Raw genomic sequence first — 11,486 nt, forward strand, 5'->3', positions numbered from 1 at the left:
CAGCTCACCGCAAGCTCTGCCTTCTGAGTTCAAGCGATTCTCCTGTCTCAGCCTCCCAAGTAGCTGGGATTACAGGCACGTGGCACTGCGCCCAGCTAATTTTTGTATTTTTAGTAGAGTGGGGTTTCACCATGTTGGCCAGGCTGGTCTCGAACTCCTGACCTCAGGTGATCTGCCTATTTTGGCCTCTCAGAGTGCTGAGATTACAGGCATGAGCCAGTGGCCTGGCCAACCTGATTACATTTTTAAATTACATTTTCAAAAGTGTTAAGACTCAAGTTTAAATTCAAGGCTTTGATCTCACTTTTAGTAGAAATATATGCATTGTCAGGAAGGAAATATTTAAAACTGCAAACAGTCCTTTACTGTCCCTGGAAACAGATTTTGAGTCTTCCTTGATAATAGTATCCATAAAGGGTGCCAGGAGGACACTGGTGTGATTATAGATGGGAAGAAGAGTCTCAAAGTGAAGAAGTTTGCAGCATCAGAAGGCTGAGCGACAGGGTAAACCTTGCCTAGCTTAGAACTGTGCTCAGAGCCTGAGTTGCTTCTGAGGCATGATAAAGAACCTAAGTAATTTATTCTGGGGATAAAATATCATGCAGTAACTTAATAGTTTAAGTATTTGGTGACTCATTGCCATGAAGAGACTACAGATTGGACTTTATAGAGAATATCTTAGTGGCAAGACTGATGAAACCTGATGATACAAACCTGATGAAAGTAGAGAGTGTTTCTCAGGGGATGAAGCAGAACTATCACTCACTTACTCTTATCACAATAAGCAATTTTCAAATATTTTTTTCCCAAAGGGAGGAATTTATAGCTATGAAAGCATACTCAGATATATTAACCTTTTTGTAAGCTCTTTAAATGGCCAGCTAATATGCAGAATAAGAACTTTTTTGTTAGGATGGAAAAGGTGATATGTCAAGGTGTTTGTCTACTTGATTGATAAAGTCAATGCAAAAATTATAGAATGCTACCATATGGTGTTCATTTGTCCTACCCTTCCTGGGTTGTCTCTACTATTTACCAGGTATACTAGCTAGACTTAGAAATATGCCCATTCCACAAGCATTTGCAACCAATTGGAATTCCTATCATACTAAAAATTTCACAAAATGTAAACATGTTGTCAAATACTTCTTTGAAAATTCAATAGGCTTTGTTCTACAAAAAAATAGTTTTCATAAGCCCTTTAGTAGGACATGCCTAAAAACTATTAAAATAGATGCTGTTTTCTAAATTTGAGAATGATATACAAGTTTCTAAAACACTTCATGAGTTTATTATCATTTGTTTATGAAGATGAATTTACACCTTTAATATTCATGATTTGAGTCTCATAAGGTCCTCGTCAGAGTAGTTAAAACATTTTATCAAAGAACACATAATAGTTTCTTCTATTGGGAATGTGTTTCTATGTATATATGTAATTTCAGAATCATATGAAAGCTTTATGGCTTTGTGGGTGCCAGCTTAGAACAGTGCCTGACATGGATCAAGCTGCTGTTTTACCAGGGAATAATTATTGGCCCTTGTGTAAGCATGATGGTATTGCTTGGCAAAATGTCAACTGCTTCTTTTATCATCTTATTTGTAAGTTAGTATTTCAGGATATAACCACGCATCAACAGGCAACAACATTCAAATTTGAAGAAACTCCCGTTTCTTCACGCACATATACAAAGAAAGCATCATACAGATACTTTATGCCCTTAGGCAAAGTATCAAAAGTTAAGAAAAAAAATCTATACAACAAAATAAACATAATTTAAACAAAATCAAAACCAGCATTTTTTAAAATGGTCAAATTCCTATCATCAACATTCAATCTCCATTTTATTTTGCCCATAAAGAAATATCTCATAAATAAAACCTAGAAGACATTTCTTTCCCAAATCTAAGGCAATAAAACAATTTTCCTGAATCAAATTTTTAATGTTACAGTATCATAAATCAAACACACATACACAGCTTTATCCCATTTAGAAGATCATACACAATAAAATCTGTGCAGCTATTCATAAGCGGGTGTAGTACAAAGTCTCAGCCTGATAGTTTCTTTCCAGAATTTTACTGTTTTAACCAAGGAAAAGGAATTATACCCCATCTACCAGTGAATTTTTTTCACCTAAAATGCTTTCTGAGCAAACATTAGAAGAACTTTGTTTTAAAAAAGAAATGTTTATGAAGGACAAAACCTACATTAGTCATTCTACTTTTAAGTGATCTTTCTGGCCTGCTACCTGCTATTCTCTGTACAATGTATACAGGTTTTATTTCTTTCAACTATTATTTGAATTATTTGTTTGTATTTATCTTTTAATCAGTCTTATTATTACGTTGCAAAACTGAATTGTAAACTCTTCGAGGATATGTTCTCAAGCTCATGTGACCTCATACAGCCTGGTATCCACTACAATTCCCAAATGTGATTTGTGTGCATTCAATTTACCCGCTTTGGGAACGTCTTCCAACCTTACACTGACCCTCAATATCTGGAAATTTCACTTGTTAAAATCTGCCCCTCACTTCCACCAGGGCACACATTGTAATGTGGGCACTTAAGCTAGAAAAATCAGGTATTTTACCTTCAGAAACTGGACATTTGTAACTGAGAAGTCGGTTTCTGAAAATCTTTAGAACTAAGTCCGTTTAACTATAGTATTTTAGATTAAAAGTCTGTGAGATTCCTAGATTTTCATTCTTGGTCGTTTACCTGATTCTTGGATTCCTCACCATGGCTCAATAAAATTTCATAATTTTTCCTTTTGGGAAGCTGGCTGGAGTTGTTTTCCCTTTCTTTTTAGTTGTGTTTTCAGTTATAATTCTAGGAAACGTAATTAATAAATGCGTATTCACTAGAATTAGCATCATGAAGGAGTTTCAAAGAAATATAGTCTTTATGCCGGGTATGGTGGCTCACACCTGTAATCCCAGCACTTTGGGAGGCCGAGGCAGGCAGATCACGAGGTCAGGAGTTTGAGACCAGCCTGGTCAACATGGCGAAACCTCACCTCTATTAAAAATATAAAAAATTAGCCAAGTGTGGTGGCACACACCTGTAGTCCCAGCTACTCAGGAGGCTGAGGCAGGAGAACTGCTTGAACCCAGGAGGCAGAGGTTGCAGTGAGCCAAGATTATGCCACTGCACTCCAGCCTGGGTGACAGAGTGAGACTCTGTCTCAAAAAAAAAAAAAAAAAAAAGTCTCTACAACAAATTTTAAGAGAAAAAAATAATGATTTCTTACCAGACCCCTTTCCATAAATGAATAAAAATATGTGCCTCTCTATGTATGTATCCTATGAGCAAACTCATTATTAATAAAACATCTGTATGAGTTGTGGCAAATTTTATTACATATCAAAATATTCAATCTGATTAAAATATATTTGAAGAATCCCATTTACACTTGTGCCAAACTATTTACTTTGAGGTAGGTATGCAAGGTTTTTTTCGTTTTGTTTTGCTTTGTTTTTGTTCCTAGGTAGAATTCTCAAATCAACATCAAAATAAAGCTGCCTTTTGAAAATAATTTATCGTTGCTAAATTATTCATTGCATTCTCTGTATCATTAAATGTATTTGTGATTAGGAAGAGTTAACATCCCATAAGACATTATATACACCTCCATAATATCTTATAAAGCAAAGACAATTTTTCCATTAGTGAGTGAGAAAAAAATAAACCAATCATTAAGAAGTCATATGATTTTGGGATTTGGGGGACAAAGATACTTTGAGAGAGCATCTTTCATGACAAAGACTGCTCCTTTTTTTTGAGAGGCACACAGAATCTGCTTGGTAGAAAAATTATTGATGCATAAGGAAGCCCAAAAGGTAGAAACCATTTATTTGTAAATCTATTTCTTGAACTCTTGTTTTTGTTTCTTAAATCAAGTTACTGAAATTGGTATTAAGAAGTAAAAAAAAAATTCATATACAGTAACTACTGTTATCACTCTATGGAAGAAAACGTTTGACGTGTATGTATAAGTTACATAATATATTTAGAATGTTGATGATATAAATAGAAGAGGCATTTTAACACCTCGTAGTTTCCTGGAAAACAACTTACCATCCAGTGTAGGGACGAAAATGAAAAGTCTTATATTCCCCCATCAACATGTGGCTATGTTAAAATTTTAACAATCAGAACACCTAATGTTCAGTCTGGGTAGAAGGACTGGTTGTAGAATACTAGATGGATAGGTTAAAATGGTACCATATGTCTTCAGAACAATGCATTGTGACTAAATGATTGGCCACAGTGCCGCTGGCAACTGTTCCTCTGAAGTTCAACTTAGAAATGGAAAATGAATGAAACTTGTTTACCACTGACTGGTCATAAGTCACTCTAATCTTGCCAAAGAAAGATCTGCTACCAGGTTTCCCATAATCTTAGGTTTTTGTCATCCTAATTCCTTTCAAACAAAAGGTTTTATTATTTGAAAGAACATTAGAATAAAATTCCTTCTGAGATTACTTTACATTTTCTATTCATAAGCCCCAAATAATAGCACACCAGGGTAAGAGCAGCAGTCTAATATATTCGCCACATGTCTGACCACTGATTACCTTTTATTTAGAGAAATATCCTGGAGATCAGGTATAGGTTTCTTATAGCCATGTGACAAAATAAAAAAAAAAAATACATTGTTCTGGGAGCAACACTCCTCCAGTGGCTCTTGAGTGATCTTGAGGAAGTCATTTCAATTACCCTTGGCTCCGTGTTTGCATCCAACATATGGCCATGCAAACTCTGTATTATTCACTAACTCAGTGATTCAATTCAAAAAGGAATATCTACTAAAACTGAAGGCTGATTTTATCTTTTCAAAAGAAAAGACAAACATACCAAAAAAATTGCTACTCCTCTCTCTTGGAATATATAATTCATTTTACATGGCGTTTGCTCTTAATGCTTGAAAGTGGGGCTCAAAGTAACAAGCCAAATGAATAAGAATGTGCCCATGTTTTGTTTCATGTAACCAGCGCTCACTGTGGTGGTGACTGGCTCTTTTTTTCTGGACCACAAAGAGGAGTTCATACTGTTTGCATAAGAGATTTAAACAACCAGGCTTCATGTTTTTATCATTTGGTAAAGCTGCCAGAAGAAATCTGAAATCTCAAACTATCAATGAGTAGAAGAAAAAAAAAAAAAAAAGATCTTACTTTTTAAAAAAGACTATGGAAAATTGGAAAGGAAAAAAGAATATAAAGAAAGCAAAGCCAAGAGGAAGTAATAGGGTTTCCAGTACTACGTACCATGTCAAAAATATCAGGAATTCAGTCAGACCTTTAATTAAATTTTTTTTCTTAGAGTGCAAATACGATGAAATTAGTAACTTTCTGATAGTATTATTTTTCCTCAACATTTGTCTATTATTCTTAAAGGAAAACTAAATATCACTGAATGAAACCCCAAATCTGGCTTTCTAAAGAGTATTCGACCTTGGAAAGTGGTCGCATGCTTGTCACATTTAGTCTATTACATAGTTCTAAGTCCATGTAAAAATACAAACAGATATTGCTAAACAAGGCCTTAGCAAGGCAGGACTGTGATTCAAACAGCCCTTTTCATTCAACACCTTCTGGTGAGCAGAACTAGCCAGGAGCAATGCAGACTGGGATTAAGAAACATGACCAGCTGTCCAATGGAGTCAGGTTCTATGAAACTAGTGGCATTTTCTCTTAGAAGCAATTGAAATAAACAAGATATTTGTCATTGTTTCAGTTCAGAGAATGGAGAATATGCATTTTGAGAAGTGAGAAAGTAAAAGGTTGAATTCGTTTTAAAAATTGGAAGAGACATGCTGGTAAGGGCAAAGGAATGAGCTGATAATTTAAGACATTTTATAGGAAATATTTTGGTGGATTTTATGATGTAGTTTTCTTTGGTTAGTTTTTCAGGTTCTTCTAACCTATGAACTTTTAGGAATAAAGTGATTATGACTAATGTGTCTAATAGCTAATTTAGTTAATGTAACCAATTTATTTAATAATTATGACTAATGTACATTTACATACATTGTAAATTATAAGCTTTATTTCTCACCAAAAACATGTTCTAGTGAATAGAGATTGTATTAGTTGGCTAGGAAAACAGTAACAAAATGCCACAGACTGCATGGCTTAAACAATAGAAATTTATTTTCTCACAGTCATGGAGCCTGGAATTCCAAGATCAAGAGGCCAGCAAGGTTGGTTTTTCTTGAGATCAGCCTCCTTTGTGTTTTCAAGGTCGCCTTGTTGCTATGTCCTCCCATGGCCTTTCCTCTCTGTGTGGGCATATTCCTGGTGTCTCTCCCTCTTTTTATATGGACACCAAGTATATTGGATTAGGGCTCCACTCTTAGGACCTCATTTATCCTTAATTACCTCTCTAAAGATTCTGTCTCCCAATACAGTCACATTGCGGGTTAGGGTTTCAACACATGAATTTTAGGAGGACACAATTCAGTTTAGATCCAGCACGTGATAACTATAAACATTTCTAATGCATTTTCTTATTATAAAGAGACTCCTGCCTGGCACGGTGGCTCAAGCCTGTAATCCCAGCACTTTGGGAGGCCGAGACGGGCGGATCACAAGGTCAGGAGATCGAGACCATCCTGGCTAACACGGTGAAACCCCGTCTCTACTAAAATACAAAAAAATAGCCGGGCGTGTTGACGGGCGCCTGTAGTCCCAGCTACTCGGGAGGCTGAGGCAGGAGAATGGCGTGAACCCGGGAGGTGGAGCTTGCAGTGAGCTGAGATCCGGCCACTGCACTCCAGCCTGGGTGACAGAGCGAGACTCCGTCTCAAAAAAAAAAAAAAGAGACTCCTTCCTTATTCATCCATCTCTTTAAAATAGTTATTACTATGACTTAAGTTTTAGCTTCTCTTTTAATGGGAATAATGCACCTAGATTTATAAGACCATTTTTAGGAAGTGTATTTAAAAAAATTTCAAATATCAAATAAGATCTTGACCAAACCAGAAATTGTAAGCAGCTGATTTAGCATAAAAGCCAACACTGTCTACTTTGGTATATTATTGAAGTGACTCACCGATTTAATCAAACCACACTTAGGTACTAGTGTAGTGACTGAATTTTAGAAAAATGTCTTTGAAGAAGTGCCTACATATAATTATTAGAAAATTTACGTGAAGTTTGGAAACAAGCAATAGATTACTAGATGCTCTTTTGTTACTTTTCTATTACTTTTCAAAATTTACGACTCTTTAGGAACACAACCTAATGTACAGATTTTTCTCAGGTAAATATGCAAATCATTTCCCTCCAATGAAGAGATAACTGTGAAAGTCACAATTTATTGCCCAGAAAGACATTAACTAGTTTTATATCTAACCCAAGAATCTCACCCTAATATGTTTTCTTAAAATTACCTCTATACCTACCTCATCAATTGTTCTTTGAACTGATTTTAACTTTCCTGGTCCATTCATTAATTAACAGGTTAAATAAAATCTTTGACACATATCTATTTAATATTTGCCTCAGAGCCACAGATTTACTTTCCTGAAAATAATACTTAAGCATAACCAATAAACACATTCATTGATTAATATCTTATGTTGGCATATTATAATAAACAATCTAATCTGGAAATTGAATCATTAATAGAGACTATAATACCAAATGATTTATAGTTTAATTTTAAAATTACTTGTCATGCTTTGAGGGAAAAATGGAAAATTAAAACTTTAAGAAAAGCATCTGGAGCATTAAAAAAAAGATTTTCTGTTATTTCTAAGTTTATGTAAACTTATATAGTAAAAGATTAAATTTCTTGTTTCCCATTGTCGTTTAATAAACATATGTTATTTCTGTATGTAGGCATTGTGAATACATATTTATAAAGAAAAAGAAGGGAAGAAGGGAAATTAGTATTATTTTAATCTATGGCTATCTATAATAAAGCAAATCATTTCTAACGTAATTGGCTTTGAACTCCCTGTTACTAATTTGGCTAGAGTCCCACATTGACTCTAAGTGTTTTGTGGGGGAAGCAGCAGCTCAATGGTTTTTCTTCCAAAGAAATTTGGCCTAGTTTCATGAAAGGAAAGGAACTAGCTAGATGGATTATTGGTTTATGGAAACCTAAATGCAGGTAGGATCCTTCTGATACAGTCTTACTGGGTCAATTCTTCTGTTTCTTCAACGTTTAAGGTCAGGAATCTTTTTCCATTGGGAAGTCTTCCTTGCCTACAAACATTAGCTAAATTAGATGCCTCTGGACTCCTATGCCGTCCTTTAATTGCACTTAATATGTGTTTCGTATGTTTTATGATTCTGCCTCCTCCTTTATTCCATGAGTTCAATAAAAAGAGAAACTGCAATGTTTATCATCCAACTAATTTAGTTTTTGACATCTACATACTAAGTAAATAAACCCAGATAAAATATATTTGATCAGAGGGCTAATCAGCTTGACATAAAAACTTGAATATGGTCTTTCTCCCTAAAAAAATCTTTTAAAAATACCTCCCAAAATTTCCCTCCAAATCGGCATCTACTCCGCCAGAGAATTATAGTATTTTTTCTTCCGCTTTCATAAAATAACCCGGTAAACAGCCAAGACCGACCCCGCCTGCGGCCCTGCAGCAGCTGCAGGAGGAACCAGGAGACCGAGGCCTTCCCGCCGCCCGAACCGGAGACCCGCACCCTGGCTTCCCGCCGGCAGCGCGCAGACAGCGGCGTCCAAGCGACCTCACTCTGTGGCCGGTAAGTCATTTCCGATTTAGCTGATTTTTGTCCCTCAGCGCATGCCCTTGCTCCCCGCCCCTGGCTCCGAGACCCCCGGCCCCGCACTCACTCACCTCCTCTCACGAAAGGGTCGCGGCCTGTGGCCCTGCGGGCAGCAGTGCCGCGATGAACCCCAGCGCCCCCAGCTACCCCATGGCCTCGCTGTACGTGGGAGACCTGCACCCGGATGTGACTGAAGCGATGCTGCAAGAGAAGTTCAGCTGAACCGGCCCACCCTCGCCATCCGGGTCTTCAGAGACCAGATCACCCGCCGTTTCCTGGGCTGCGTGTACGTGAACTTCCTGCAGCCCCCGGACGCGGAGCGTGCTCTGGCCACCATGAACTTTGATGTTATAAAGGGCAAGCCAGTATGAGTCCTGTGGTCTCTTCGTGATCCATCACTACTCAGAAGTGGAGTGGGCAACGTATTCCTTAAAAATCAGGACAAATCCATTGGGAAGGCACTGTGTGATGCATCTTCTGCTTTTGGTAACTCCCTTTTGTGTAAGGTAGTTTGTGGTAAAAGTGATTCCAAGGGCTGTGAATCTGTACTGTTTGAGACACAGGAAGCAGCTGAAGGAGCTATTGAAAAAAAATGAATGGGATGAGCCTGAATGGTCTCAACGTATTTGTTGGACGGTTTAGGTCTCCTAAAGAAAAGCAGCAGAACTTGCAGCTAGGGCAAAAGAGTTCAACGTTGGACCGACCTTAAGTGTGAAAGTAATGACTAATGAAGGTGGAAAATCCAAAGGATTTGGATTTGTAAGCTTTGAAAGGCATAAAGATCCACAGACGGCTATGGATGAGATGAATGGAAAGGAGTTTAGTGGAAATCAAATATATGTTGTTCAAGCTCAGAAAAAAAGTGGAAGGGCAGACAGAACTTAAGTGCAAATTTGGACAGATGAAGCAAGATAGAATCACCAGATACCAGGGTGCTAATGTTTATGTGAAAGATCTTGATGAGAGTATTGATGATGAACGTCTCCAGAAAGTTTTCTCCATTTGGTATAATCACTAGTGCAAATGTTACGATGGAGGGTGGTTGCAGCAAAGGGTTTCGCTTTGTATGTTTCTCCTCCCCAGAAAAAGTAGCTAAAGCAGTTACAGCAATGAATGGTAAAATTGTGGCCAGCAAGCCATTGTATGTAGCTTTAGCTCACCGCAAAGGAGAGGACCTGGCTCACCTCACTAACCAATATGTGTAGAAGATGGCAAGTGTACGAGCTGTGCCCCACCCTGTAATCAACCCCTACCAGCCAGCCCCTTCTTCATGTTACTTCATGGCAGCTGTCTCACAGACCCAGAACGGTGCTGCATACTATCCTCCTGGCCAAATTGCTCAACTAAGACCAAGTCCTCCCTGGGTGGCTCAGAGTGTCAGACCTTATCCATTCCAAAATATGACCTGTGCTATCCGCTCAGCTGCTCCTAACCACCACTCTGAGACCAGCTTCTTCACAGGGTGTACCAGTCATGTCTACACAGTGTGTTGCTAACTCATCAATACAGACAATGGGTCCATGTCCTGTAGCTGCTACTGCTGGCTCCACTCCTGCTATCCACATCATTCCACAGTACAAATATGCTGCAGGAATTCACATTCCTCAACAACATCTTAATATACATCCACAGGTTACCAGGCAGCAGCTTGCTGTTCATGTCTAAGGTCAAAAACTTTTTACTGCTTTCATTTTGGCATTTGCCCCTCTTCAGCAGCAAAAGCAGATACTTCTGTTTGTATCTGGTGAACGACTGTTTCCTCTTATTCAAGCCATGCACACTACTCTTGCTGGTAAAATCACTGGCATGTTAGTGGAGCTTGATAATTCAAAACTTCTTCATATGCTTGAGTCTCTGGAGTCTCTGAAGCTGTAGTTGTACTACAAGCCTACCGTGCGAAAGACACTCCTGAAAGCAGTTCACAGTGCTACTGGTGTACCAACTGCTTAAAATTGATCAGGGACCACGGGGAAAAAAAAAAAAAAAAGCAAAAACCAAAAAACTTGTGTTTCAACAAAGAAAACTAAACATCAAAAAACTAAAATATGATGGAAAAAATTACAAAACATAAACAAGGAAAACAAACTGTGAACCTTATGTATGGAGGAAATATCAAGTCTAGCAAACTTACTGGTCCTATGTTACTTATTGATTTGAAAATAACAAACGAAACACAAAAATATAGGAAAATGTAAAAACAAGCCAGGCATGGTGGCTCATGCATGTAATTCCAGCACTTTGGGAGGCTGGGGTGGATCACCTGAGGTCAGGAGTTCGAGACCAGCCTGGCCAACGTAGTGAAACCCCATCTCTACTAAAAATGCAAAAAATTAGCTGGGCATGCTGGCGGGCACATGTAATCTGAGCTACTAGAGAGACTGAGGCAGGAGAATTGCTTGAACCTGGGAGGCAGAGGTTGCAGTGAGCCAAGATCATGCCATTGCACTTCAGCCTGGGCAACGAGCAAAAAACTCCATCTCAAAATAAAAATAAAAATTAAAATTAAAAACAGATTAATGTTTTATAGACCCTGGGAAAAAGAATTTTCAGCAAAGTATGAAAATTTAAAGCATTTATTTAATTTTGTAACTCTTAACCGTGGAATAGCTCAGAATGTCAGTTATGTTTTAAATAACAGAATTGATAACTAAGCAAGGAAATGTAACTTGGATTATGAAATTCTTGGTTTAATAAAAATTCCTTAAATGGTTTAAAAAAATGGA

At 37.6% G+C, this 11,486-nt stretch overlaps 1 pseudogene; it reads left to right on the forward strand.

Moving 5' to 3' along the window:
- The first annotated feature begins 8,886 nt into the window (after positions 1–8,886).
- LOC105507269 lies at positions 8,887–10,922 on the forward strand (annotated as a pseudogene).
- Positions 10,923–11,486: the final 564 nt, after the last annotated feature.

This window comes from Colobus angolensis, unplaced genomic scaffold (assembly GCF_000951035.1).
Source record: "Colobus angolensis palliatus isolate OR3802 unplaced genomic scaffold, Cang.pa_1.0 Scaffold147, whole genome shotgun sequence".
NCBI lineage: Eukaryota > Metazoa > Chordata > Mammalia > Primates > Cercopithecidae > Colobus > Colobus angolensis.